The sequence below is a fragment of the Capricornis sumatraensis genome, chromosome 1 (assembly GCF_032405125.1).
Source record: "Capricornis sumatraensis isolate serow.1 chromosome 1, serow.2, whole genome shotgun sequence".
Taxonomy (NCBI): Eukaryota; Metazoa; Chordata; class Mammalia; order Artiodactyla; family Bovidae; genus Capricornis; species Capricornis sumatraensis.
In genome coordinates this window covers 203,449,278-203,475,975 of record NC_091069.1, presented here as the reverse complement: position 1 = coordinate 203,475,975, position 26,698 = coordinate 203,449,278, and the positions used below count along the sequence as shown (strand labels likewise).

The 26,698-nt window shown below is 43.8% G+C and overlaps 1 protein-coding gene across 1 annotated transcript in view; it reads left to right on the top strand.

Moving 5' to 3' along the window:
• The first annotated feature begins 7,526 nt into the window (after positions 1 to 7,526).
• The window catches only part of GPR160 (G protein-coupled receptor 160), a 59,579-nt gene continuing 40,407 nt past the window's right edge, over positions 7,527 to 26,698 (top strand). The window contains exons 1-2 of the mRNA XM_068982977.1: positions 7,527 to 7,613; positions 8,305 to 8,427. The gene's annotated coding sequence lies outside the window, so the exon portion shown is untranslated. The remainder of the gene's footprint in view (positions 7,614 to 8,304; positions 8,428 to 26,698) is intronic.

The window sequence follows — 26,698 nt, the reverse complement described above, 5'->3', positions numbered from 1 at the left end:
GGAGGGATTTCTTTCTTTATTACAGAAAAATTTAAATATTCAAAAAATAGAGTATAATAAACTTCCATGTACTCATCACACCGTTTCAACAATAATCAATGAATGGCGAATTTTGTTTCATATATACCCCACCTACTTTCTCCAGTGTCCTTAGGTTATTTGAAGGGAATTGAAGAAAGCATAGCTTCTAGGGGGGAGTCTTTTCATGCATTCAGAATGAAATTCTAAATCTTTTAATGGCTTGCCATGATCTGATCCCTACTGACTCCTCCAACCACAGACCACAATTTGCTATTTGCCCTCCCCAGATTCAGTCAAACCAGCCTTCTCTCGGCTCCTGCAACATTTTATGTTGTCTCTTTATGATCCTCAGACCTTCAGACTGGGCTAGAGTCAATGACCAGAAAGCCTATCCTTTATCCTCCTTGACCCGCTTTGCTCAGCTTCAGCTACTCCTGCTCTGCGATCACCCTGCACATTACTTTTCTAAGAGGCCCTCAGACAAAGGCTCAGTGCCGCCTTGTCTGCTCTCTCAGTGCCCTGTGCTTCTCCTTCAATTATACATAAGTAGCCATGCAAAGGTGTCTTCCCTGTTAAAAATAAACTCTGGGCATAAGAGTTGCTGCTGCTGCTGCTAAGTTGCTTCAGTCGTGTCCGACTCTGTGTGACCCCATAGAAGGCAGCCCAGGAGGCTCCCCCGTCCCTGGGATTCTCCAGGCAAGAACACTGGAGTGGGTTGCCATTTCCTTCTCCAATGCATGAAAGTGAAAAGTGAAAGTGAAGTCGCTCAATCGTGTCCGATTCTTCGCGACCCCATGGACTGCAGCCTACCAGGCTCCTCCGTCCATGGGATTTTCCAGGCAAGAGTACTGGAGTAGGTTGCCATTGCCTTCTCCAGGGCATAAGAGTTATGTCTGCCTTATTCCATGATGAGGCCACCAGCATACAGTCCCTTCCTTTCAGGAAGCACTTGATAAATATTTGTTGAATGAGGTCCCCAAGAAAGGTAAAGACAAAAGCCACATGAACTTCATACTATAAACTGCTTATAGAACAGCGTCCTAAACGTTTTATAACCATAAGAACAATGCTCAGACCTTCAATTGTAAGTGTATTTTGTTATATTCAATGTGATTTCTTTTAGAAATTATGAGCTGCATTATGCTATACCCTGAGGCTTTAAAGTGAATAATACATGGATCTTCAGAGGCTTCCCCATAGCTCAGTGCATAAAGAATCCACCTGTGATGCAGGAGACACAGTTTCGATCCCTGGATCAGGAAGATCCCCTGGAGGAGGAAATGGCAATCCACTCTAATATTCTTGCCTGGAGAATTCCATGGACAGAGGAGACTGATGGGCTACAGTCCATGGGTCACAAAGAATCAGACATGACTGAGCGACTAAACTTACCACCACCCACTTGGTCTCAGAGAGCTGAGTCTAGTGGGAAAGACAGTCATTTAACTAAACAAAAATTGTTAATTTCTCATGTTTCATATATAGGAACTAGATTATTTACTTAGACAATCTATAAAGTATTAAACAACTAAGGAAAACAGGAATTTGCTTTAAAAACAACAACTACCATTTACTGGGTCCTTACTTTGGGCAGGTATGGTACATAGCATATTTCACACATTATTTCATTTAATCCTTACAACACCCTTTGAGATATGCCTTATTATCCCCAATTTACAGATGTATCTTAAAAACTACCAAGGCATTAAAAACTTAGATAACTCTCAGTCTGCCAGGATTTGGAACCGGAAAGTCTAGCTTCAGAGGGAGCACCCCTGCACTATTCTGGGGCTGAATGTTGCTGCAGGAAAATTATCAATACAATAAAAACACTTTCCAGTTCATCAGTACTTTATACTTGGTGTCCTGGTTTCAGAAGCGATATGTGCACACTTTCATGGGAAAACAGCAGCTGTTGTAAAACCTGTTACTGATAAGGTCAGCTTCTGTTGGCCCAAGGCACTAGCCACTGAATTTGGACTTTGTACCAAAGCTTTCCTATAAAAAATATAACAGGAAACTTTCAAGTGCTGAAGCTACTGCCTGTCATGACCTTAGGCTATCTTCTCAGCCAAATTGAGAGTTCTGCAGTTTCCTTCATTGTACACTGTGTCTTGTCTGCTTACCTCCTATAGGTGAGTTCTGACTGGAAGAAAATTTATTATATTTTAAAAGGAAAAATTCTTAGAGTAAATTAATTTCAGTCATGTACCACAGTAGATGGAATAACCCGCATGTATCCATCATCCTGCTTCAACAATGATGAGCTCACAGCTAATCTGTTTCACTTATATTGCCATTAACTTGCAAACTCTGGGAGATAGTGGAGGATAGGGAAGCCTGGTGTCCTGCAGTCCATGGGGTGGTAAAGGGTCAGACGTGACTTAGCGACTGAACAGGGTAAGGGAGTCAATAGCTACTTTGTGGTTTTCTTGAAAATAATGCTACTAAACATTTCTGGTAAAGTTCAAGTACAGTGTGTACATGCTGGGCTTCTCCAGGAAATTCCACTGAAATGAATGAGAGAAAACAACAATGATAAAAAGCTTAGACAAGTCCATCTATACAAGCAAGAAAATAACTACAACCTTCAAAACCCAGGCTATGAAGAAATGTGGCTCTTCAGATCTTGACCAAGGTTATTGGGTAAAAAGGATGTTAGCAGTTCCTGAGACGCTCTCCGTTTATCACTAGTATGACAAACTGGAGTGGCTCTGAATACTCAAATCCCAGTTCTCTTCTTTACAACCTGTGTGTCTTGGGCAAATTCTCCCATCTCTCTGTGCCTCAGGCTCCTCATCTATATAATGGGGATCATAAGATTTAGGGTGGTTGTAATGATTAAATGAAGTAATACATGCAAAACACTTAGAACCAGATGCCTGGCCCATGTTAACCTCCCCATGTGTTAACCATTAAAAGCAAAACTAGGTTAAGATCTGAAAAAAGTGAAGGATTAAGTTGTGTGTTATTTGGAGAAGAGAGTTCCAAAAAGAGATAGCAAGGGTAAAGACCCTGAGGCAGAAGTCTACCTGGCATATTCAAACAAACCACCAGAGAACCTTGTGCGTTGGCTGGAGCAGAGAGGGGAGTATGGAAGGAGATGGTACAGAGAGGTAATGGCAATGCCCCCCCCCCCCACCTTGTAGCTCTACAGACTATTTTAAGGACTTTGAGTGAGAGGGAAGCCACTGGAAAGTTTTCACCAGAGAGGGACAATATCTGACCTACATTCTAAAATAACTATTCCAGGTAATTCCTTGGTGGTCTGGTGGTTAAGACTCTGCTTTCACTGCTGAGAGCCAGGGTTTGATCCCTGATGGGGGAAATAAGGTCCTGAAAACTGTGCAGCACAGCCAAAAAAGAAGAAGACTGTTCCAGGTGCTGGGTTGCTGGAGGACAAGGAGGACAAGGACAAAACAGGAGGCCATTCAGGAGGCTATTCCAATAATCCAGTCAAGAGATGGATGCTGGCTTGCACCTGGAAAGGAAGCAGTAAAGTGGGGCGATGTGGTCAGATTACACAAATGGGTAAAAGTGTAGGGACAAAGATGTTCAAGGCAATGTTGTTTGTAAGTGAGATAAACTAGAGATAACCTAAATGTCCATTAATAGAAGACAGGTTAAATAAAGTATGGTATATCTTTTTTTTTTTAACTTAAAAACTTCTGTAGTGGTGGAAAGAATGTATTATTTAAAAAATTAAAAGCCAAAGTGAATAATACTAATTTTGAATATTATTCAGTTTCACCATAGAAGAATATGTTGCAGTTTCAACAAAAGCATGTTTTTGGACTCTTAAAACATCTTGTTTGGTAATTTAAAATACAAACCTAGAAGCATTGAAATTAGAGGTTCTTATTTTAAAAAAGAGAGAGAGCTAAACAGAAATATACAGGTGTACTTGCTAAATTAGTATACCAGTAATTCAGGGTTGGCCACTACAAAGTCTATGCTTCTATTCTTTTCCTTTTAAAAAATTTTGGTAGAGTGCATATTTTCTAGGAAATGAGGACGCAAGATGCTAGGCAAGGGCTGGTCTTTACTGAAACTTTAAGACTGACTTTGTTATTACAAGCATCTAAGATCTGCATCATTGCAGATGGTGACTGCAGCCATGAAATTAAAAGACGCTTATTCCTTGGAAGGAAAGTTATGACCAACCTAGATAGCATATTCAAAGGCAGAGACATGACTTTGCCAACAAAGGTCCATCTAGTCAAGGCTATGGTTTTTCCAGTGGTCATGTATGGATGTGAGAGTTGAACTGTGAAGAAAGCTGAGCACTGAAGAATTGATGCTTTTGAACTGTGGTGTTGGAGAAGACTCTTGAGAGTCCCGTGGACTGCAAGGAGATCCAACCAGTCCATCCTAAAGGAGATCAGTCCTGGGTGTTCATTGGAAGGACTGATGCTGAAGCTGAAACTCCAGTACTTTGGCCACCTCGTGGAAAGAGTTGACTCATTAGAAAAGACCCTGATGCTGGGAGGGATTAGGGGCAGGAGGAGAAGGGGACAACAGAGGATAAGATGGCTGGATGGCATCACTGACTCGATGGACGTGAGTTTGAGTGAACTCCGGGAGTAGGTGATGGACAGGGAGGCCTGGCGTGCTGCGATTCATGGGGTCGCAAAGAGTTGGACATGACTGAGCGACTTCACTTTCACTTTTCACTTTCATGCATTGGAGAAGGAAATGGCAACCCATTCCAGTGTTCTTACCTGGAGAATCCCAGGGACAGCAGAGCCCAATGGGCTGCCGTCTGTGGGGTCACACAGAGTCGGACATGACTGAAGCGACTTAGCAGCAGCACCAGCAGGAAAGAGTCGGACATGACTGAGTGACTGAACTGAACTGAACTGAAGATCTGAATAGACAAAAGATTTGTCTAAGGAGTGAAATAGTAAGTAGATACATGATTCTGAATCTACATATTGGAGGGATATCCACTTGGTGGCAGCTCTAAACTGATCATTTATTAATCATTCACCATATGCCAGGAAGCACTGTGCTTTGTATTTTTATGACAATCTCTAATTTTACAGTAAGTAATCTAATTTTACCAAAATTGCCAAAAGTCATTAGCTAACTAAATGGAAGAGCTGAAATTCACAGATTTGTCTCATGCCAAATCCCACCCTCTTTCTCCTATCACACTGTAGGGTTGGCTAGACTGATTTCTGAGGCTTTTCTTTGAAAAGAATAGTATGTCCATTAGGATTGCACTTAATTGCTTGCAACAAACCAAGAGTGCTTTAAAAAAGTAAAGGGATTATTTTTCTCACAAAATAAGTCTGGCACTTGGCAGTCGGCAATAGGTGCAGCTCCTCCTTTTCCCTTATGTGTTGTCCTGTGGTCATAAGACAGTTGCTCACCTTCGAAGCTCACAGCAACCTCACAGCCAGAATAAAACAAAAGGAGAAAAGTGGTGGTGTCCACTTCAGGAGAGCAAAATCCTTCTCAGGAATCTCTAGATACCTTCCCTCTCCACCTCACTGATGGGAATCGAGTCATGTGGCTGCCCTGCAAGGACTTCTGGGAAGGTGAGCGTTTCAGCTCCGAACATTGCCTTCTGGAACAAAATCTGAGTTCTCTTAGAAACGAAAAAAGGGGGAATGGATATTGAGGAGGCAGTAAGCAGTGTCTGCCCTGTGAAAAATATCTGACAGATGTTGGGGGAGAAACAGCTGCCTCAGAAGTTCTGCTGGGTTGAGTGGATTCTAGGAGCCCTGGGTACCACTGATGCTGTATTTCGTCACAAGGGAGGAAGGGAAATGAAGCCTTTGTCCTAAGCATCTCTGGGCTCAGCTTCAATTCTATTATTATGGAAGAAGGAGAGAATGGCTGTTAGGGAACAAAAAGGGCTCTGCCCCAGTCCCTCCACTGGTCCCTGAAACCCAGTTTCCTTTGGGAAAGAGTCTGGTGTGCATAGCCATATGCTCTGGAATCCGATCTCAACAGGAGGGGATCTGAGGGCAGTTGTTGACACAGGCTTTGGAATGGGGAGACAGCAGTGGGCATCTGGGGATACTTGAGGATGCTGAGAACGTCTGAAGATAATTCAGCCTCTTGGATTAACCTGGAAAGTATCATTAGGAATGCAGGCTAGCTCCTGAGGGTCACCTCGTCCCAGCTGTGTCACTAGCAAGACATCTCACTATCCTAGACCTTGTTTTCATCTCCTTTAAAGGGGAGTAATAACCCTATATCATGTAGTTTGAAGTGATGCATGTCCAGTTCCTGTTTTATACTATACACTCCATAGATGGAGGCTGTTAGGTTTGATAGGAGCATGATCTGGCCCCCCACACCCCTGCTCTAACTCAGTTCACATCCTCTTCTTCTCAGCTATCCTGACTCATTTGCTATTCCTTTATCAGAACATGCCCTTTCCGGCCAGCTTTTGGCTTCTGAGTTTGCTCACGGTGGAATGTTGGCTGAAAAACTTCAATTCTGATGAACCCTGTAGTCCTTCAGGACTCAGCACACCTCTCCCCTTCTCCCCGTCTCTGACCTCCCCAGGTTGGGTCAAGCTGCTCCTCAGAGCCTCCAGGAGCCCACATTTACTTCTTACTGCACCTTTGGGCAGGCCGTTGCTAAGTTCCTTGTAAGACCAGTAATGCCTTTCCGGGAGGTTAAGAAAGGCCCAGGCCACTTGCTGTTCAAGGCTCTTCAGGAAAAGCATGAGGAGAAAACTGTGGTTTTCTTTCTTTCTTCCTTTTTTGCTCTGCTGTGTGTGACACTAAATTCTCTCACCAGAGATCCAATCTGTGTATCTCAGTGGAAGCACAGAATCCTAAGCACTGGACAGCCAGGGAATTCCTAGCCTGTATTTTAAAGGATAGGAATTTCAAATAATATTCTATATGATATAATTTAATATAATTTAATTATATTAAATTCCCATCCTGTTTAAAGGATTGGCAAGTCGTGGGTACTCAACAAATATTTTGTTGAATAAATATAACAAATTAGTCATGTTGACAGATAAAGGTAATGCAATAAAAACGTACTGCTTGCAAATATGCAGTTTGCAGTTTGCAGTTTTATTTTAAAATGTGAATTCATAGGCGTTCATTTACATGAAGTTCTGTCACCCTGTGCATACCCTCATCTGCAGGAAACTGATAGTGGCCGCGTGCGCACCCTGCTTGAGGACACGGGAGCTCCTTGGGCAGGGGTAGGGGGATCTGAAGGCCCGGCACTCAAAAGGGGGTCTCATCTTCCACCCTACACCCTTGGGGCGTCCCCCGTGCCAGCGCCGACCCCAGCCCCTCTCCCGGGGGTCGAGGGGGCTGGCCTCGCACGCCTCTCGCCGCCCCGCCCGCAGGCGGCGCTCTCCGGCCGGTCTCCCGCCGGGGTCGCGACGGGGCGTGCGCGATCCAAGGGCTGCGTCCGCACTTCCTGGTAGCTACGCGCGGAGCGGCCGCGGGGTTATTGCAGGATACAGCGGTCGGGGATCGCCGCCCCCACCTGTGCCTGGTCACCTGGGGCCGGGCGCGGCAGGTGGCCAGACGGCGACCTCGTCGCGGGTCTGGTCCGGCGCCAGCGCCTCGGACGCGGAGCGCGAGCCGGGAGTCGCCGCGCAGCGGGTGAGTTGCGGGATTCAGCGCCCGGCGTCTCGCCGCCGCTTCCCCACCAGGGACTTCGGGGCGCCGGCGTCCCCGGCGGCGCTCTGCGCTTCGGGGAGGGAGAGGAATTTCTTTCCCCGGGATTCAGAGGCTGGGATTGTCTAGTACTTGGAGTGGGTAGGGGCCCTGGACTGAAAGCCGAGGACGCCCGAGCCTGACCCGTCCGGCTGAGGGGTGGTCGTAGTATTCGCGCCTGGGGTCGGTCCCGAGTTTGGGGCTCCGAGGCTGGGGTGCGGGCAGGGAACCGGTGGTCTGGGTTGGTCGTATACTCACACCCAGACGCTCCGCACTCCCTTCGCCGAGGAGAAAGATATTAAACATTATGAAACACTTGATGTTTTAGCAATAGTGTGACTTTCCTCCCTGGCACACACAGGTGGGCGTATCGTCGCGGACGCACCTGCTCGTGTGTTCGTTGGGGGCGGACTTCGTTCGTTGGGGGTCCAGTCTCCTGGCCCCTGGGGCGTTGAGGACGGTACCCCGCGAGCCCCGGACACTGGTATTAAGCCCGAGGACTTTTCAGGCTGTTTGTTCCCAGAGACCGTGGTGTTCTGGTTTGGTTCATCCGTGACCGTCATGGATGGCTCAAAATTCTCTTAGTAGCCCTGCGGAATTTGTAGTCTGAGTGAACCTTCGTTTCTCACCTGGGCAGGTGGCTTCGGAAGGTGGCAGCAGGGCCCGCCGCTTGCATTCCGGAGGCGGCCGCGGAGGGAGGTCCAGCCGGGAGGAAACACGCTGGGTTCACCCCATTGCTTTGCTTGTGCAAATAACTCAGGTAAGGGCGGGGTTGGGGGGAAGAGTGTTGCTCAAACCCCAGAGAGAAACCCACAGAGACCAGAATTGCAAAGGACTTAAGAATGAGTGTTTGGACCTCAGAATTGCTAATGGCTCAGTTCAAATCATTTCACATGTGCTTTTCAGATTATTCTTAAGCTTCTTCAATGATAAAACTACTAATTAACATATGCTTTTTTTTTTTTTCCTTGACAGCCTCTAAGATTGGGTTGTCCTTGTGGTATCTCTAGAATTGAATTATTGGGAGTTGCAGGTGAGGAGCAGCCTGCCAGCTGTGAGAATCATTGGGCCAGGGGCACCTGTGGTTTAAAAGCTATTTAAGAGACAAGAGGGCAGTGAGAGGTATAAACCTTGGTGGGTGCTTATTTGATGAAAAAAAGTTTAATTGTGCCAATAGGGGAAATTTGTACTCATTAGTATGAAGAATATTAGCTTTGTTTAGTTGCTTTAGGTAATGGTATACCGATTACAGTTTTTAAAAAACCCTTGCTGTTAGAAATACATTCTAAATTTGAAATATAGGTTCAGGATTTGCTGCAAAATAATCCAGTTTTGGGGAGGGCTGCCAGTGGAGAAGTGAAGGGGAACAAGATGGAGACTGGACATGAATTGTTAATAGTTGAAGCTGGATGAAGGGTATTGGGGTAGGGACTGCCTTGTACTGCTGACTCTTTTTTTATGGCATTTTCCTTGAAAAGTAACACCACCTGTGGAGCTTTTTTTTGTGGAAGATAGATTTGGAGGGTAACACTAGTGATTCTAGATTCAAAGCCTTCTACAGATGTTCACTGTTAACTTGGTATAAAAGCTGTCTCTCCACTCAACAAGTGTTTTTCTTTCTCTGGGGGGTGCCGCTTTATTTTGCTGTGACGCATTCCCTATTTGCTGAGTGTGACAAAGCTGAGAGGATCAAGCTGATGCAGGTGGATGCTGGGTCAGCCTTTTTTTTTAATACAAAGGGTATTAGCAAGCCTTGGGGGTTGAGCTGTCTCCAAACGGACAGGTCGTGTAAAATGTGTTAGCAGTTTTTCTGAACTGCCCAAATCCTTTCCAAGTTAAGCTCAACGACAACAACAAAAAACCCAGAGCTCACAGTAGTGAACAAAACCATACACACTTAGCGTTTGTGTACACTTCTGGAAGCACTGGATGCATCAATAGAAAGTCAACATTATGAAAACAGAGTGAGTGGAGACCCACCTGTTACGTGAAAGAGATCCTATCTGTGTGGGTATCCTTTCTTCCTGCTGTCACTTTGTCTGTTTCAGGTATCATGAAGTGTAAATACTTGGCAAGGAACTGGTTCCTAAAATTTCTGCACTTTCTTTTCCAAGAAGCCTGTTTTCAAGAGGAGGACCTTGGAAGTCATATCGACACATTCATCCAACTTGTTTATTTTTACCCCCTCTGGGTTTTTCCTATAATTCCTACTCATTCTGTCATGCTTGATTAGTAATTTGGAAAAGCACAAGGGAGCTATTAAAGTTTAGTAGAGGGAGGAAAGGGAGGCATAGTCCTCAAAGATAAACCCACATTTCTTAGTAGCTTCTGTGGAACTGATTTTAATGCCTCCTTTCTTTTAGGAGAAAAAGATCAAGTAAATTATATCTGTGATAGCTGAAACTTGAAGTGTTAGATGAATCCCTCAGCATAGGCCTTGCCCATATAGATTCACTAGGATGAAAGTTGTAAAGATGCTTTAAGTCCGGTTCTGTTGAGGAAATGCCAGAGCACCTCCCAGTTTCCTTGTAGTGCATGGGAAAACGGGAGGACAAGAAAAATCCCCTTACTGCTGGAAAATATCACAGTGAATTCATGATGGTCCTTAAGTGGAATTCCTTAGCTTGTGATTTAGTTTTCTTGGTGTGAGTAAAAGAACAATGCAACTGTTAAGTAGTTTTGTTTTCTGCCTCAATTCTCTAAAACAAGAGCAGGGAGAGAGAAGAGAAGCTTGCCGCACCCTGTGGCCAGGGAGTGACCTAACTTTGCTTACCTTGGTGAGAAGATGGTAGGTTTGGGTTCTGGAGAGCTAATTGCTAATAGCCATTTTAAGGAATTACCACAAATGTGATACCATCTTCTCCTTGTATAGTGTTATAAAAGGGTATAAACACGCTGAAAAGCAAATTGCATACTACTTTATCAGACTAGAAATGAGAGAAAAGGGTGTTGGCAATCCAGTCAGTAATCATCTTTCAATTTGTAAGCACTCTCCTCTCCTCTCCATCATTTCATCCCATCCTGTGAGGAGGAGCAGCTGTGCTGGAGGAATATTTTCAGTTTTAACAGATGAGAACGTTGAAAATCTAAAGAAGGGATGGCTTGCCAGGTGGCTTCTTTCGCGATATGGGGGAAGGAAATTTAATATTCGTTAGGAGTTCAAGTCGTCTTCACACATGTATTTTTAATTCTCACAAAGCTCTTTAAATTGGATATTTTCAACCTATTTTGCAGATAAAATTGTAGCCAAGAGAGCTTAGTAGTTCACTTGAGGTCTGGCAGCTGAGAGCCAGGATTCAAACTTAGATCGGCTGGATCTTACAGTTTACGCTATTTCCAGCCTCTGTGCTGGTCCAAACGCTAGCAGATAGCAAAGCTTCCATCTCTAGAAGGTTGGTTGATTAGGCAAGCTATCTTTTTCTTAGCTTTCTGTTTTGCATTGGCGCATAGCCCATTAGCGGTGTTGTGATAGTTTCAGGTGCTTAGCAAAGTGGCTCAGCCTCGTGATACATATATCCATTCTCCCCTAAAGTCCCCTCCCAGCCAGGCTCAGGCAAGCTGTTTTTTTTGTGCCACTGGTTGAAACTGGGGGCATGTGCCAATTGAAATGTTTTATCAGTCCAGTGCAGAGTTTGGGGGGAAAAAAAAATGAAGCTGAGCTAACATTGACAATTGAGAGATTTCAAGTATTCTGCCCCCAAAACTCCCGAAGGCAGCCTTCTGGAAAAGGTAGTGTACCCCAGTTGCCCCTGGTCTCCACCACTCCATACAGTGGCCCCATCCTTGAGGCAGGGGACCATCGCACTTGCCCCACTGTTCTTACCGTAAGAGGTCTTCCCATGTGTACGTCTACTTCACACGGAGTAACCAAAGGCAGCTTGAGGGCTCTTGCCCCAAGAAAAGGGAAAGAGCATATTCCTTGGAGAGAGTGAAGACTCTTGTATTTAGTCTGCAGCAATTCTGTGACAGAAAATGCAAGGGATGTCATCACTTTCCTCACATCCTGTCTGCATTACTCATTTACACAGAATAGTTTACTACCTCTACAGTACAAGAGCAGTGGAGAACGTGTGTGGGCAGGCTGCCGTGGGAAAAAGAAATACCTCCAAAATCCCAAACCACTGACTCTTTGTGGGTGGGAAGACGGGTCTTGGGCACTCCCTCTTTAAGCAGCCTGACTTTGGCATCCAGAGGGACTCCGAGCTTGTGCGCTGGCGCTTTGTGGCTGCTCTGAGGGGTCCCAGAAGGTACTCACCTCCCCATGCTGTGCCCACCCTCTCCAGCTGGTGACAGGTCTGAAAGCTCCGCAGGTAGGAGGAACTGAGGTGCCCAAGGGTGGCCTGTAGGGTCAAGGGGCAGATATTCTCTCCTCCGTCTACATTTGGAGTTTCATTTGCATCTTTGTTACCTTTCCCCTGAACTCAGTGTTTGTGGCTGTGGCAAGGTGTGGGGGTGTGGCTGTGGGTGTGGTGGGTGAGGCAGCAACGTGACTGTAAAGAGGAAATGCAGATGGAGCCTTGTGGAGTGGTTTTGAAGAAGCGGCAGGTGATACTTGTTTTGAGACCTTTGTTGCTAGAGCTGTTGGTCTAGGTGTGTGCATGCCTCAGCGTGGGAAGAAATATGGGACAAGGAGGAGGTGGTGCCTTGTGTGGTTGAAAGCAGTGGTTAGAGGCCAGTGGGTTGATCGCATCCTTTCTGGAGAGCTCTGGGATTCAGGTGCGCGGGTGTGTTCTCAGGAGGGTGATTACCACTTCCTGGCCAAACCTGCCGCGGGCAGGAGGCAGGGCAAGGGTGTTGATGACCAACCAGAGCAAACAGAGGCGAGGCGAGGCGAGGCAAGGCGCCCCTGAGTGTGTACTCTTGCCAGATCGCTGGTGTCTTTCTTCCTCTCCCACCACCTCCCTGTGTGACCTTGACCTGTTTTGTTTTATTTTTTTTAACCACTCTGCCCTTCAGCTGCCTTCTGTGTAAAATGTTAGTGCTAATAATGCCCACCTCCTGGGGCTACGAGGGGGAGGTTGACTGCTGTTGCCGTTGGAGCCCTGTCTTCTTTGCTTTTACCTTTATATGTGGGATTTTCCCCCAGAATTTTAGAAGGCAGGCCTCAGGGTAGAAACGAGTTCCAGCTCTGACCTCCCTGTTTCCAGAGGGAGCCTGGCCTGCCTCGTGGCCTTGGGAAACGTTCTCCATGACAGCTGTCAACAGGGCTTTGGTGGACTGGAGCGGCAGCCTTGGAACTGACGGTGAGAACAGGGCCAGGACCCAGGGCTTTGGCCCTATTGTTTGGGAATTAAATGCACTCTGATTCTGGAAAGGAGAGGAGTCAGTCCCCTGGCTTCCCCCTCACAGAGGAGGAACAGGCGGGGCCGGGCTCGTGGCCACCTGAGTTCTGTCCAGTACCTCGTCTGTCAGCTGGGGAAGCACGCTCCTGAGAATGTTTCTCGAGGAACTAACAGAAATCTTGACCCAGGCCCAGTGAAGTACTGTGTCTGACTTGCCCTTTTGTGGTGAAATCAAAAGACCAAGCGCTCCAGCAGGTTTACTTTTAACCTGGAGAAATAATAGAGATGCTGTTAATCTGTATTTGCAGAGCATTTTCTAGTTTTAAAAGGGCTATCTAATTTGCTCTTTGACCGGTGGTATGGGGTTATTTGTTTGCATTTGTTTCTGTTACCTTTCGCTCTCAGGAGGCATACGCGAGGGAACTGAGGTTTAGGCCAGAGATGGGAACAGAGGACTGGGCTAAAGGTTTACTTTATCAGAGAAGGTAACCAAATTCATGTTCTTTGTGCACTTAAGGAATCCTAGGGAGTGATGACATCCTGGGGGCGGGAAGGGAGAGATGGAGAACTGAAGTGTTCCCGGGGAGCTGAAAACATCCTTTGTTTCCAGGAAGGTAGCCAGTCCCTTCAGAGTCCCCTGAAAGCAGAGGAGGCAGAGGTCTCCCTATCGACAGCTCCTGCCCAGACCCATTCTGGGAAGTGCCGGCGGGCTCAGCGCGGAGGAGGAGCGGCTCTTCCCTCTCCTGCCCGGGCGGAGACCTTCATGAAACTGGGCTTTCTGCTCCTCCGCCCCCAGCAGTTGTTCCAGGGGCTACTGAACAGCCTCCACCTGCACAGCCCTCCCCACCCCAGCTAGTGGCCACAGAGCTGCTCCCTTCTCACGTTCTGGGGGGGGTTTCCTTCCCCAGCCCCTGCCATCTCCCCCCACCCACCCCAGTTGGTATCCTTTCTTCCATTCAGCTTTATTCTGAGAAGTTGAAGGGAAAAAAATTCTCCATGACCCACTATTCAATGACCCAAAGACATCATTTTGACATATTTTCTTCCAGTTGTGTTTTGCCTTTGTTTGTTTGTTTTTCTTTTCTTTAAAAATTTATTTGCCTGCCCTGGGTCTTAGTTGCAGCATGTGGGACCTAGTTCCCTGATCAGGGATCAAACCCTGGGCCCCCTTCATTGGGAGTGCAGAGTTCTAGCCACTGGACCACCAGGGAAGTCCTTGCCTTTGTTTTTTAAAATAAATTTGATAAATTGTAATACTTTATAAACATTCATTTTATGTTAGCATTTTAAGAGCTGTCACACCAAGACTAATATTTATTATAGCATTCTTTCCATGTCTTTGCTATTATCATTTATAATAACCACATGCTATTTTAGCCTTTTTTAGCCATTCTCTTAATATTAGAGAGCTAAGTGTTTGCTCATTTTTTAGTGTTGTGAATCATTCTAAGTTGAATGTGTGTAAGCCTTCGATTCTGTGCTATAAGAAGTAAATAGAGTTGTTCTACTTCCGTGGCTTATGAGCTCTTGAGGAGAGAAGCATCTTTTGTTATTCTTAATAAGCCCCTTTCTACCGTACTTGAGTTTACGCTAATGAGCTGATTGCTGAGACTAGGGGTTGATTTGGGGGCTAGTTGTTGGAAGAACCAAGCATGTGATTACAGGGTTGGAATTTTCAGCCCCTACTTCCCCACCCCCAGAAGGGAAGAGGTGCTGGAGAATTGAATTCAGTCACCTGTGGCCAGTGATTTAATCAGTCATGCCTGTGTAATGGAATCTCCATAAAAACCCTAAGCAAAGGCGTTTGGAGAGCTTCTGAGTTGGTGAACCCATCAAGGTGTTGGGAGGATCATGTGTCCAGAGGGCGCAGGGAAGCTTTGTGCCCCTTCCCCATACCTTGCCCTGTGCATCTCTTCCCTTTGGCTGTTCCTGAGTTGTATCATTTATAGTAAACCAGTAATTGTAAGTAAAATGTTTCCCTAGATTCTGTGAGCCACTGAAGCAAATAATCCAGCCGGAGGAGGGGGTCATGGGAACCACTGATTTATAAGCACTTGGTAGAAGGTACAGGTGAGAGCAGGGACTTTCAGCCGCCACCTGAAGAAGAAAGCAGTCTCACTCAGTCCACAAGAGTGAGCTCTGTACTCACTCTGGGCAGTTACTGTCAGAACTGCTTGGTGTGGACAAACCCACATATTTGGTGTCAGCAGTATTGTGAGGAGAAACAGCATTTACCTTTCAGTTTCATTTCCTGTTATTTGGGATGGATTTCTTTCTTTTTTTCGCTTGTGGGCTCTTAGTTCCTACACCAGGGATTGAACCCGGGCCCCTTGCAGTGGATATGCAGAGTCCTAACCGCTGGACCATCAGGGAATTACCTGGGATGGAGTTTTATAAACATGATTAGTGAGTCGAAGGTTTTTTTGTTTTTTGTTTTACTGACATATAGTTAATTTGCAGTGTTGTGTTAGATTCAGGTGTACAGCACAGTGATTCAGTTATATATATGTATCAATTTCCTTTTTTATTCCTTTCCATTATGGTTTATTGTAGGATATTGGGTGTAGTTCCTTGTGTTATAGAGTAGGACCTTGTTGTACATCCTGTATATACTAGTTTGCACGTCCTGTATATACTAGTTTGTACGTCCTGTATATACTAGTTTGCACGTCCTGTATATACTAGTTTGCACCTGCTAATTCCAAACTTTGAATCCATCGCTCCCCTCGTCTCCTCCCCCTTGGCAGTGAGTCCATTTCTGTTTCTTAGGAAAGCTCATGTGTGTCATATTTTAGCTTGCACATATAAGCGATACCATATGATATTTGTTTTTGTCTGACTTGTTTCATTTAATATGATCATCTCTAGATCCCTCCATGTTGCTGTAAATGGCATTATTTTATTCTTTTTATGACTGAGTGATATTCCATTTTACAGGGATACCACATCTTTATCCATTCATTTGTTGTTGGACATTTAGGTTGCTTCCATGCCTTGGCTGTTCTAAACAGTGCCGCTGTGAACACTGGGGTACATGTGTCTTTTTTAATTATTTGTGTTTGGCTGTGCTGGGTCTTCAGTGCTGCGTGGGCTCGTCTCCAGTTGTGGCGAGCGGGGCCCTCCTCTAGTTCTGGTGCAAGGGCTTCTCCCTGTGGTGGCCTCTCTGGTTGCAGAGCACAGGGTGTGTGGGCTTCATTAGCTGTGACTCCTGGGCCGTGGAGCACAGGCTCAATAATTGCGGTGCGCAGGCTCAGTTGCTGCACAGCATTTAGGATCTTCCTGGATCAGGGATTAAAAACCATGTCTCCTGCATTGGCGGGTGGATTCTTTACCATCGAGCCGCCAGTGGTATCTTTTGGAATTCAAGTTTTGTCCAGATATACGCCCAGGAGTGGGATTGCTGGATCATATGGTAGCTCTGTGTTTAGTTTTTTCAGGACCCTCCATGCTGTTTTCCATAATGGCTGTACCAATTTACATTCTTACCAACAGTGTAGGAGGGTTTTCTTTTTTGCACACCCTTTCCAGCATTTATTGTTAGTGGTGTGAGTCAAAGGTTTTGAATAGTAAAAGGTTTTCTTTCTGATTACGAAAGCAATGAATTTTCATTGTGGAAAACCTAGTAAGCATAGAAGATTCTAAAAAAGTAAACGCACATCCATACACTCACCTAGTCCCTGCAAGCCTAGCTTGGATCTGTCCCTTCAGGAAGTGCAGTCTGCAGCCTAGCTTGTCCCTGTGTGGCCTGTGGAGCAGCTGCATTGGGAGCTTGTTAGAAGTACAGAACCTCAGCCCTGCGCCAGATATGCTGCTGCTGCTGCCAAGCCACTTCAGTCGTGTCCAACTCTGTGTGATCCCATAGATGGCCTCCTACCAGGCTCCCCCGTCCCTGGGATTCTCCAGGCAAGAATACTGGAGTGGGTTGCCATTTCCTTCTCCAAAGCATGAAGGTGAAAAATGAAAGTGAAGTCCCTCAGTTGTGTCCGACTCTTAGCGGCCTCATGGACTGTAGCCCACCAGGCTCCTCCGTCCATGGGATTTTCCAGGCAAGAGTACTGGAGTGGGGTGCCATTGCCTTCTCCGATGCCAGACATGGTGAACCACAATCCAGCTTTTCACAGAATCCACATTCATGCTTGAGAAGTGTTGGTCTACAAGGCCATGACCTTACCAATCACAGGTGGCCTGGCATTAATTACCTCTGATCTGCGTATGTTCATATGTTTTTCCTGTTTACCCAATATTGGAATAATTCTGTATGCACCACTGGTTGCCATCCTCCCATTCCCTACCGTCAAGGCTGTCTGAGCACACCAGCTCACTCCCCTCAGTAACACTGATGCTCAGGAATCAGCTGAGTGAGTGGCATGGGGAGTTTCACCACAGTGTCTCCCCATGTGAGAAACCTTGATATATACCGCTTTTATCTCGCTTCTGTCATCTAACATTGTATTGTCAGCATTTTCTGGTTCTTTAATCTTTCTGAAGAGCTTATCTTTCACGGCTGCAGATAGTAGTCCATCTTAGGACTGTCATAATTCATTTGAGTATGAATTAAGTCAAATGGATTATGACTACTTCTCTGTTGTGAGGAACAGGAGGAAAAGGGGACGATTGGATGGGATCACCGACTTTATGAATATGAGTGAGCAAACTCCAGGAGATGGTAAAGGACAGGGAACCCTGACGTCCTGCAGTCCATGGGGTCGCAAAGAGTTGGACATGACTGAGTGACTGAACTGAACTCTTGTGAGGTATTTGAACTGTTCCAATCCATTTGGGGTGGGAGTGTTCTGTAGGCTATTGTAAGTATGCTGAAGTAAGCTGCTCAGGCTATGCTTACTTCCTTCAGCTCTGATTATTTCCTTGTGATGAATCCTGGATCAAAAGGCACAGACCTTCTAAACAGTGTTTAAAAGGCAGCAGGAGTATAGGAAGGACCCTGACAGATACCCTCCCAGGCACTGGACAGTGTGGTCTGCAGACACATTCTCTGGGGAGCAGCAAGCATGCCGTGTTTGTGTGCATCAAGGGCCCACTCAGAGGCAGGTTCTAAGTGGGAGGTTTGGGGAGGGAGAGGGGAGTTTCCTGAAAGATGGGTGACTGCCTGTGACGGTTTCTTCCTCCTGGCCAGAGTTCTGAATTGTAATAGCTCCTCAGGGTGCAGTCTGCATGTTTTCACTTGCCTTGCAGTGGAGCAGCAGGACGTGGAGTGAGTTAGTGGAGGCCTGACGTGACAGCCTCACTGACTGGTCCTGAACCTGCTGGACCTGACTGGTACCAAACTTGTTTTTGCTTCATGAATCTGGGACTGTTGGGCCACCTGACACTTTTCCTCCCGGGATCGCACCAGGAAATTCATGTTAAATTGTGTGTGCTGAAAGGTACACTCAGATCTGTCATGAAGAAAAAGTGAAATATCAACATCGTTTTTGTGACTGAGGCACAATTTGAACTTGGGTGCCAGGAATATATTTTGGCCCTTTATTAATAGGTTTGGAGTAGGTCAGTGAATAAATATGCAAACAATGAGTTTGATTATGTTAAATAACATATACATGTTAAATATATGTGTCTATCATTTGACATAATTAAAACATTTTTAAACTGAATATTAAATCATTGGCCACTCATTTATATTAACTACTTGACACATTATGATTTTCAGATAGACACGCACATACCATACCTTCTGGACATAAGTGTGCTTGATTCAGAGTTTGTCTACAGCAAACAGACTTATGAATGAAATACAGTATACAAGAGCAAAACAAAAGTGGCGTCTTTTGTCAACATAATGCTTGTGAGCTTCATGCATATTGTGTGTTTCAGTATGTTCTTTACAATAGCTGTTATAGTAGCTTGTATTCCACTGCTTGATTATACCACCATTAATTCACCTGTTCTTCTTGGAAGACCATTTAGGTTTTCAGTTTGGGGTTTAAATGAAGAAAACTGCTGTGAACTTCCTTTTACAAGTCCTTTTTAAAAAATAAAGTTTTATTGAGGTGCAGTTTGCATACCGTGAAATCCAGCCATCGTAAGTGTACAATTCTTTTATTGTTATAGACTTGTACAGCTGTCACTCCCAAAGTTCCCTCATACTGACTTAGTCCCTACTCCTAAACCCAGGCAGCCATTGATCTGCTTTCTGTCTCTTGCCTTTTCTGGATGTTTCCTATAAGTAGAATCCTAGTATATATAGGTTTTTGGTGTCTTGTTTCTTTCACTTAGCAGAATATTTTTGAAGTTCATCAATTTTAGCTCAGTTAGTAAAGAATCCACCTGCAATGCAGGAGACCTGGTTCGATTCCTGGGTGGGGGAGATCTGCTGGAGAAGGGATAGGCTACCCACTCCAGTATTCTTGGGCTTCCCTTGTGGCTCAGCTGGTAAAGAATGTGCCTGCAATGCGGGAGATCTGAGTTCGATCTCTGGGTTGGGAAGAGCCTCTGGGAAAGGGAAAGGGGGGCTTCCCTTGTAGCTCAGTTGGTAAAGAATTTGCCTGCAGTACAGGAGACCCGGGTTCAATCCCTGGGTTGGGAAGATCCCCTGGAGAAAAATGGCAACCCACTCCAGTATCCTTGCCTGGAAAATCTCATGGACGGAGGGACATGGTGGATTGCAGTCCATGGGGTCGCAAAGAGTCGGGCACGACTGAGCGACTAACACACACACACACCCACTCCAGTATTCTGGCTGGAGAATTCCATGGACTGTATAGTCCATGGGGTTCCAAAGAGTCAGACATGACTGAGCAACTTTCACTTATCAGTAGCTTCTTCCTTTGTATCATTGAATAGTATTCAGTTTTATGGATGTACCACATTTTATTTCTTCATTAGTTGATGAACATTTAAATTGTTTCTGGTTTTTGGCTATTATAAATAATGTTTCTATGAACATTCATGTAAGATGTACGGGGTTCTACATTTTTATTTATCCTGGATAGATTCTTAGGAGTGTAATTACTAGATTCTATGGTAAGTTTATGTTTAACTTTTAAAGTAAACTGTTTTCCAAAAGTGGCTATACAACATTAGAGTCACACCAACAATGTATGATGGTTTTGATTTCTCCATGTTCTTGCCAACACTCGATATTGTTAGTTTTTTATCATAGCCATTCTCATGGATATATGAGGGTATCTTATTACAGTTTATGTTTATGTTTTTTTGGCTGTACCACTCAGCTTGCTTGCCAGGATTAGTTCCCCAACCAGAGATTGAACCCATGCCCCCTGCAGTGGAAGCTCAGAGTCTTTACCACTGGACTGCCAGGGAATTCCCTTATTAAAGTTTAAATTTACATTTCCCTAATGACTAATGAAAAATCTAGACAGCATACTAAAAAAAGAAGAGACATCACTTTGCTGACAAAGGTCCATATAGTCACAGCTATGGTTTTTCCAGTAGTCATGTGTGGATGTAAGAGTTGGACCATAAAGAAGGCTGAGTGCTAAAGAATTGATGCTTTCAAATTGTGCTGGAGAAGACTCTTGAGAGTCCCTTAGATAGCAGGGAGATCAAACCAGTTAATCTTAAAGGAGATCAACCCTGAATATTCATTAGAAGGACTTCTGCTGAAGCTCCAGTACTTTGGTCATGTGATAAGAAGAGCTGACTCACTGGAAAAGACCCTGATGCTGGGAACGATTGAGGGCAGGAGAAGGGGACGACAGAGGTTGAGATGGTTGGATGGCATCACCGACTCAATGAACATGAATTGGACCAACATGAATTGGGAGATAGTAACGAACAGGGAAGCCTGGTGTGCTGCAGTCCATGGGGTCGCAGAGTCGGACACGACTTAGGGTCTGAACAACAACAGTGACTAATGATTAGCACCTTTCCATGTGCTTATTTTTTTTTTTTAAGAAAGTGAAAGTGTTAGTTACTTAGTTGTGTCTAACTCTTTGCAACCCCATGGACTGTAGCCCACTAGGCTTCTCTGTCCATGGGATTTCCCAGGCAAGAATACTGGAGTGAGTAGCCATTCCCTTCTCCAGGGGATCTTCAACCCAGGGATTGAACCCAGGTCTCCTGCATTGCAGGCAGATTCTTTACCATTATTATTTATCATTTGTGTATCTGCTTTGGTGAAATATCTAGTTAAATCTTTTGCCCAGTTTTTAATTGGGTTGTCATCATCATATAGAGTTTCAAAACCTTTTTATATTCCTTGAAATAGTCAAATATCTTTGAATAAAAATATGCAAATTTAAAAAAATTCTAGAGGCAAGGGTTTTATCATACATATATGACATGCAGATATTTTCTGTAAATCTATGACTTTTTATTTTCTTAATAATACCTTTTAAAGAGAAAAGTTTTCAATTTTGATAAAGTCTAAGACAGCAATTTCTTTTCTTTTATGGCTTGCACTTTTAATTACATATCTAGGAAATATTTCCTAACTATGTGCAATCTTTTTTTTGAAAAATAGACTTTATCTTCTAGAACAGTTTTAAATTAACAACAAAATTGAGCCATCATACAATTTCCCAGAGAGATATCCCGTATATTTCCTGTCTCCTTGTATGTGTTGCTTTACTATCAACATCTCCAGAGGTGGTACGTTTGTTACAAAATGAACCTGCATTGGCACATCATAATCACCCAAAGTCCATAGTTTACATCACAGTTCTCTCCTGGTATTGTACATTCTATGGGTTTGGACAGGTGTATAATGACATGTAGTCACCATTATAGCATCATACAGAGTAATACTGGAAATACTTTGTGCTCCCCCTGTTCATCCCTTCTTCCCCTCTAACCCTTGGCATACTCATCTTTTTACCATCTCCATAGTTTTGCCTTTTCCAGAATGTCATATAGTCGGAATCATACGTATATAGTATGATATACTATATATAACTTTTTATAGTATATAACTTTTTCAGATAGGCTTCTTTTACCTGGTAAATGCATTTTTAAGGTTCCTCCATGTCTTTTTACGGTTTGATAGTTTTCTCTTCTTTTTTAATGCTGAGTAATAAATTTATCTACTTTCTGAAGGATAGCTTGGTTTCTTCCAACTTTTGGCAATTATGAATAGAGCTGCCGTAACGACTTGTGTGTAGGCTTTTGTGTGGACAAAAGTTTTACACTCCTTTGTGTAAATACCATGGAGGGCAACTGCTGGATCTTACGATAAGAATATGTTTAATTTTGTAAGAAACTGCCAAGATAAACTGTCCTAAGTGGCTGTACCATATTTCCACCAGCAGTGAGAGTTTCTGTTGCTCCACGTAACTCACTAGCATTTGGTATTTCTGGTATTTTCATACCAGTCTCTCTGTGGACATGTATTTCAGTTTAGTAAATATCTAGGAGTAGGAGTACTGGATCATAGGATAGATGTGTATGTAAATGTCATACTTTTCCAAGGGGTTGTACCATTTAATGCTCGCGTATCTTTTCTAATATTTGATGCTCGTCTTATTTTAGCCATCTTGATGGATGTGAAATTGAATGGCTACGTGCTTTTAATTATCTTTTTCCTGATGACTAATGATGTTGAGCATCTTTTCACATGCTGTTGACCATTTGTTCATTTTCATTTTGAACTGTCTTTTCAAGTGTTTTGCCACATTTTTGTTTTGAATAGTTTGTCTTTTTATTATTGATTTTTAGGCACTATTGATAGGTAAGTAGATAGACTGCCTGGTAGTCTGAGCACACATCCTTTGTTAGATATTTGTGTAGTGAATATTTTCCCTCAGTGTGTCTCTTGCTTTTTCATTTTCTTATATAAAGATTTTAAATTTAATGAGTTTTCTTCTTAATTTTTTCTTTTATGGTTGTTGCTTTTGTGTTTGCTTAATAATTCTCTACCTACCCCCAAGGTTGCAAAGATTTTCTTCTTTGTTTTCCTTCTAGAGGCTTTAGAGTCTTAGCTTTTATGTTTAGGCTTATGATCAGTCCCAAATTAATTATTGAGTATGGTGTGATTGAGCTCCTTCTTTTTCATACAGTTATGCATTTGATATATATTTGCTATAGAACCATTTATTGAAAAGGCTTTCCTCCATTAAATTGCCTTGATCAATTCAGTTCAGTTCAGTCGCTCAGTCGTGTCCGACTCTGCGACCCCATGAATCGCAGCACGCCAGGCCTCCCTGTCCATCACCAACTCCCGGAGTTCATATCAAATTGCCTTGATACTTCCCTGTAAATCAAGTTTACTGTTGGAACTCTCTACTCTGTTATGTTTGTTCTTAAGCTAGTACTGCACCATCTTCAGCTCTGTAGTTTATCAGTCTTGAAATCAAGGTAGTGTGAGCCTTTCAACTTTGTTCTTTTTCAAAAATTTTCAACTATTCTGGCCCTTTGCATTTTCTTTCTTTTTTTAAATTAATTTTTATTGGAGTATAGTTGCTTTACTATGTTGTGTTAGTTTCTGCTGTATAGCAAAGTGAATCTTTTGCATTTTCATATACATTTTAGAATCAACTTGTCAATTTCTACAAAAAAACCTGGTTGGATTATGATCAGGATAACACTGAATCTACCAATTTTGGAAGCATTGAGATCTTAAGAGTATTAATCTTCCATAGACATGGTATATCTTGTCATTTATTTACATCTTTAGTTTCTCTCAGCAGTGTTTTATAGCTTTTAGTATTGATGATTTGTACATATTTTAAAAGATTTATCCCTACTTTTTTCTTTTTTTTACATTTTAGAGTCTTTTAAAATCTATTGTGTATAATTCCCTGGTGGGCCAGTGGTTAAGAATCCCCCTTGCCGTGCAGGGGATGCCTGGATGCCCATGCAGGGGATGCCTGGATGCCCGTGCAGGGATCCCTGGTCATGGAACTAAGATCCCACATACTGTGGGGTAACTTCGCCAGTGTGCCACAACTACTAAAGACTGAATTCCTTAGAGACTATGAGCCACAACTGGGGCGCCCACATGCCACACCTGGAGAGTCTGCGCACTGCAATGAAAGGTTCTGTGTGCCACAGCTAAGACCTGATGCAGCCAGATAAATAAAGAGTAGGACAAGAGAATGCTTTTACACAAAGTCTATTGTGAATGGCAGTTTTTACATTTGCACATTTTGTTGTATCTGTATTTATATACACATACATACATACAGTTTTAAAAATTGATCTGCAATCTTACTGAAGTAACTTAGCAATTCCAGTAAGTTTTGGGTAGATGCCTTAGGATTTTCTATATATATTGTTGTTGTTCAGTCACTCAGCTGTGTTCAACTATTTGTGATCCCATGGACTGCAGCACGCCAGCCTTCCCTGTCCTTCACTGTCTCCCAGAATTTGTTCAAAGTCATGTCCATTGAGTTGAAGATGCCATCCAATCATCTCATCCTCTGTCACCTCATTATCTTTAATCTTTAATCTTTTATCTTTAATCTTTCCTACCATCAGAGTCTTTTCCAATGAGTTGGCTTTTCACATCAGGTGGCCAAACTATTCAGCCTCAATCCTTCCAATGAATATTCAGGACTAATTTCCTTTAGGATGGACTGGTTTGATTTCCTTGCTGTCCAATAGACTCTCAAGAGTCTTCTCCAGCATCACAGTTTGAAAGCATTGCTCAACCTTCTTTATGGTCTACCTCTCAGATCTATTCATGACTACCGGAAAAACCATAGCTTTGACTATACAGACCTTTGTAGGCAAAGTGACGTCTCTTCATTTTAATACACTGTCTATGTTGGTCGTAGCTTTTCTTTCAAGAAGCAAGCATGTTTTGTTTTGTTTTTTTACCCCGCACCAGGGAACAAGCATCTTTTAATTTCATGGCTGCAGTCACCGTCCACAGTGATTTTGGAGCCAAGAAAATAAAGTCTGTCACTGTTTCCATGTTTTCCCCGTCTGTTTGCTGTGAAGTGATGGGACCAGATGCCATGATCTTTGTTTTTTGAATGTTGACTTTTAGGGCAGTTTTTTCACTCTTCTCTTTCACCTTCATCAAGAGGGTCTTTAGTTCCTCTTCACTATCTGTCATAAGGGTGGTGTCATCTGTATATCTGAGGTTATTGATATTTCTCCCAGCAGTCTTATTTCCAGCTTGTGCTTCAACCAGTCCAGCATTTATCATGATGTACTCAGCATATAAGTTAAATAAGCAGGGTGACAATATACAGCCTTGGTGTACTCCTTTCCCAGTTTAGAACCAGTCTGTTGTTCCATGTCTGGTTCTAACTGTGGCTTCTTGACCTGCATACAGGTTTCTTAGGAGGCAGGTAAGGTGGTCCGGTATTCCTATCTCTTGAAGAATTTTCTATAGTTTGTTGTGATCTACATAGTCAAAGGTTTTAGCATAGTCAATGAAGCAGAAGTAGATGTTTTTCTGGAATTCCCTTGCTTTTTCTATGATCCAGCAGATGTTGGCAATTTGATCTCTGGTTCCTCTGCCTTTTCTAAATGCAGCTTGTATATCTGGAAAGTCTCAGTTCATGTATTATTGAAGCCTGGCTTGAAGGATTTTGAACATTACCTTGCCAGCATGTGAAATGAGTGCAATAGATAAAATGTGGAAAATTCTGAAAGAGATGGGAATACCAGACCACCTGACCTGCCTCTTGAGAAACCTTTTGCAGGTCAGGAAGCAACAGTTAGAACTGGACATGGAACAACAGACTGGTTCCAAATAGGAAAAGGAGTACGTCAAGGCTGTATATTGTCACCCTGCTTATTTAACTTTTATGCAGAGTACATCATGAGAAATGCTGGGCTGGAAGAAGCACAAGCTGGAATCAAGATTGCCAGGAGAAATATCAATAACCTCAGATATGCAGATGACACCACCCTTAAGGCAGAAAGTGAAGAGGAACTCAAAAGCCTCTTGATGAAAGTGAAAGAGGAGAGTGAAAAAGTTGGCTTAAAGCTCAACATTCAGAAAACGAAGATCATGGCATCTGATCCCATCACTTCATGGGAAATAGATAAGGAAACAGTGTCAGACTTTATTTTTGGGTGCTCCAAAATCACTGCAGATGGTGACTGCAGCCATGAAATTAAAAGACGCTTATTCCTTGGAAGGAAAGTTATGACTAACCTAGATAGCATATTGAAAAGCAGAGACATTACTTTGCCAACAAAGGTCCGTCTAATCAAGGCTATGGTTTTTCCAGTGGTCATGTATGGATGTGAGAGTTGAACTGTGAAGAAAGCTGAGCGCTGAAGAATTGATGCTTTTGAACTGTGGTGTTGGAGAAGACTCTTGAGAGTCCCTTGGACTGCAAGGAGATCCAACCAGTCCATTCTAAAGGAGATTGGTCCTGGTTGTTCTTTGGAAGGAATGATGCTAAAGCTGAAGCTCCAGTACTCTGGCCACCTCATGCGAAGAGTTGACTCATTGGAAAAGACCCTGATGCTGGGAGGGATTGGGGGCAGGAGGAGGAGGGGACGACAGAGGATGAGATGGCTGGATGGCATCACCGACTTGATGGATGTGAGTTTGAGTGAACTCCGGGAGCTGGTGGAGGACAGGGAGGCCTGGCATGCTGCAGTTCATGGGGTTGCAAAGAGTCAAACACGAATGAGCGACTGAACTGACTGGCTGACTTGAACATTCTTTGGCATTGGAATGAAACTGACCTTTTCCAGTCATGTGGCTACTGCTGAGTTTTCTAAATTTGCTGGCATATTGAGTATAGCATCAACACTTTAACAGCATCATCTTTTAGGCTTTGCAGTAGCTCATCTGGAATTCCATCATCTCCACTAGATTTGTTTGTAATGATACTAAGGCCCACTTGACTTCACACTCCAGGA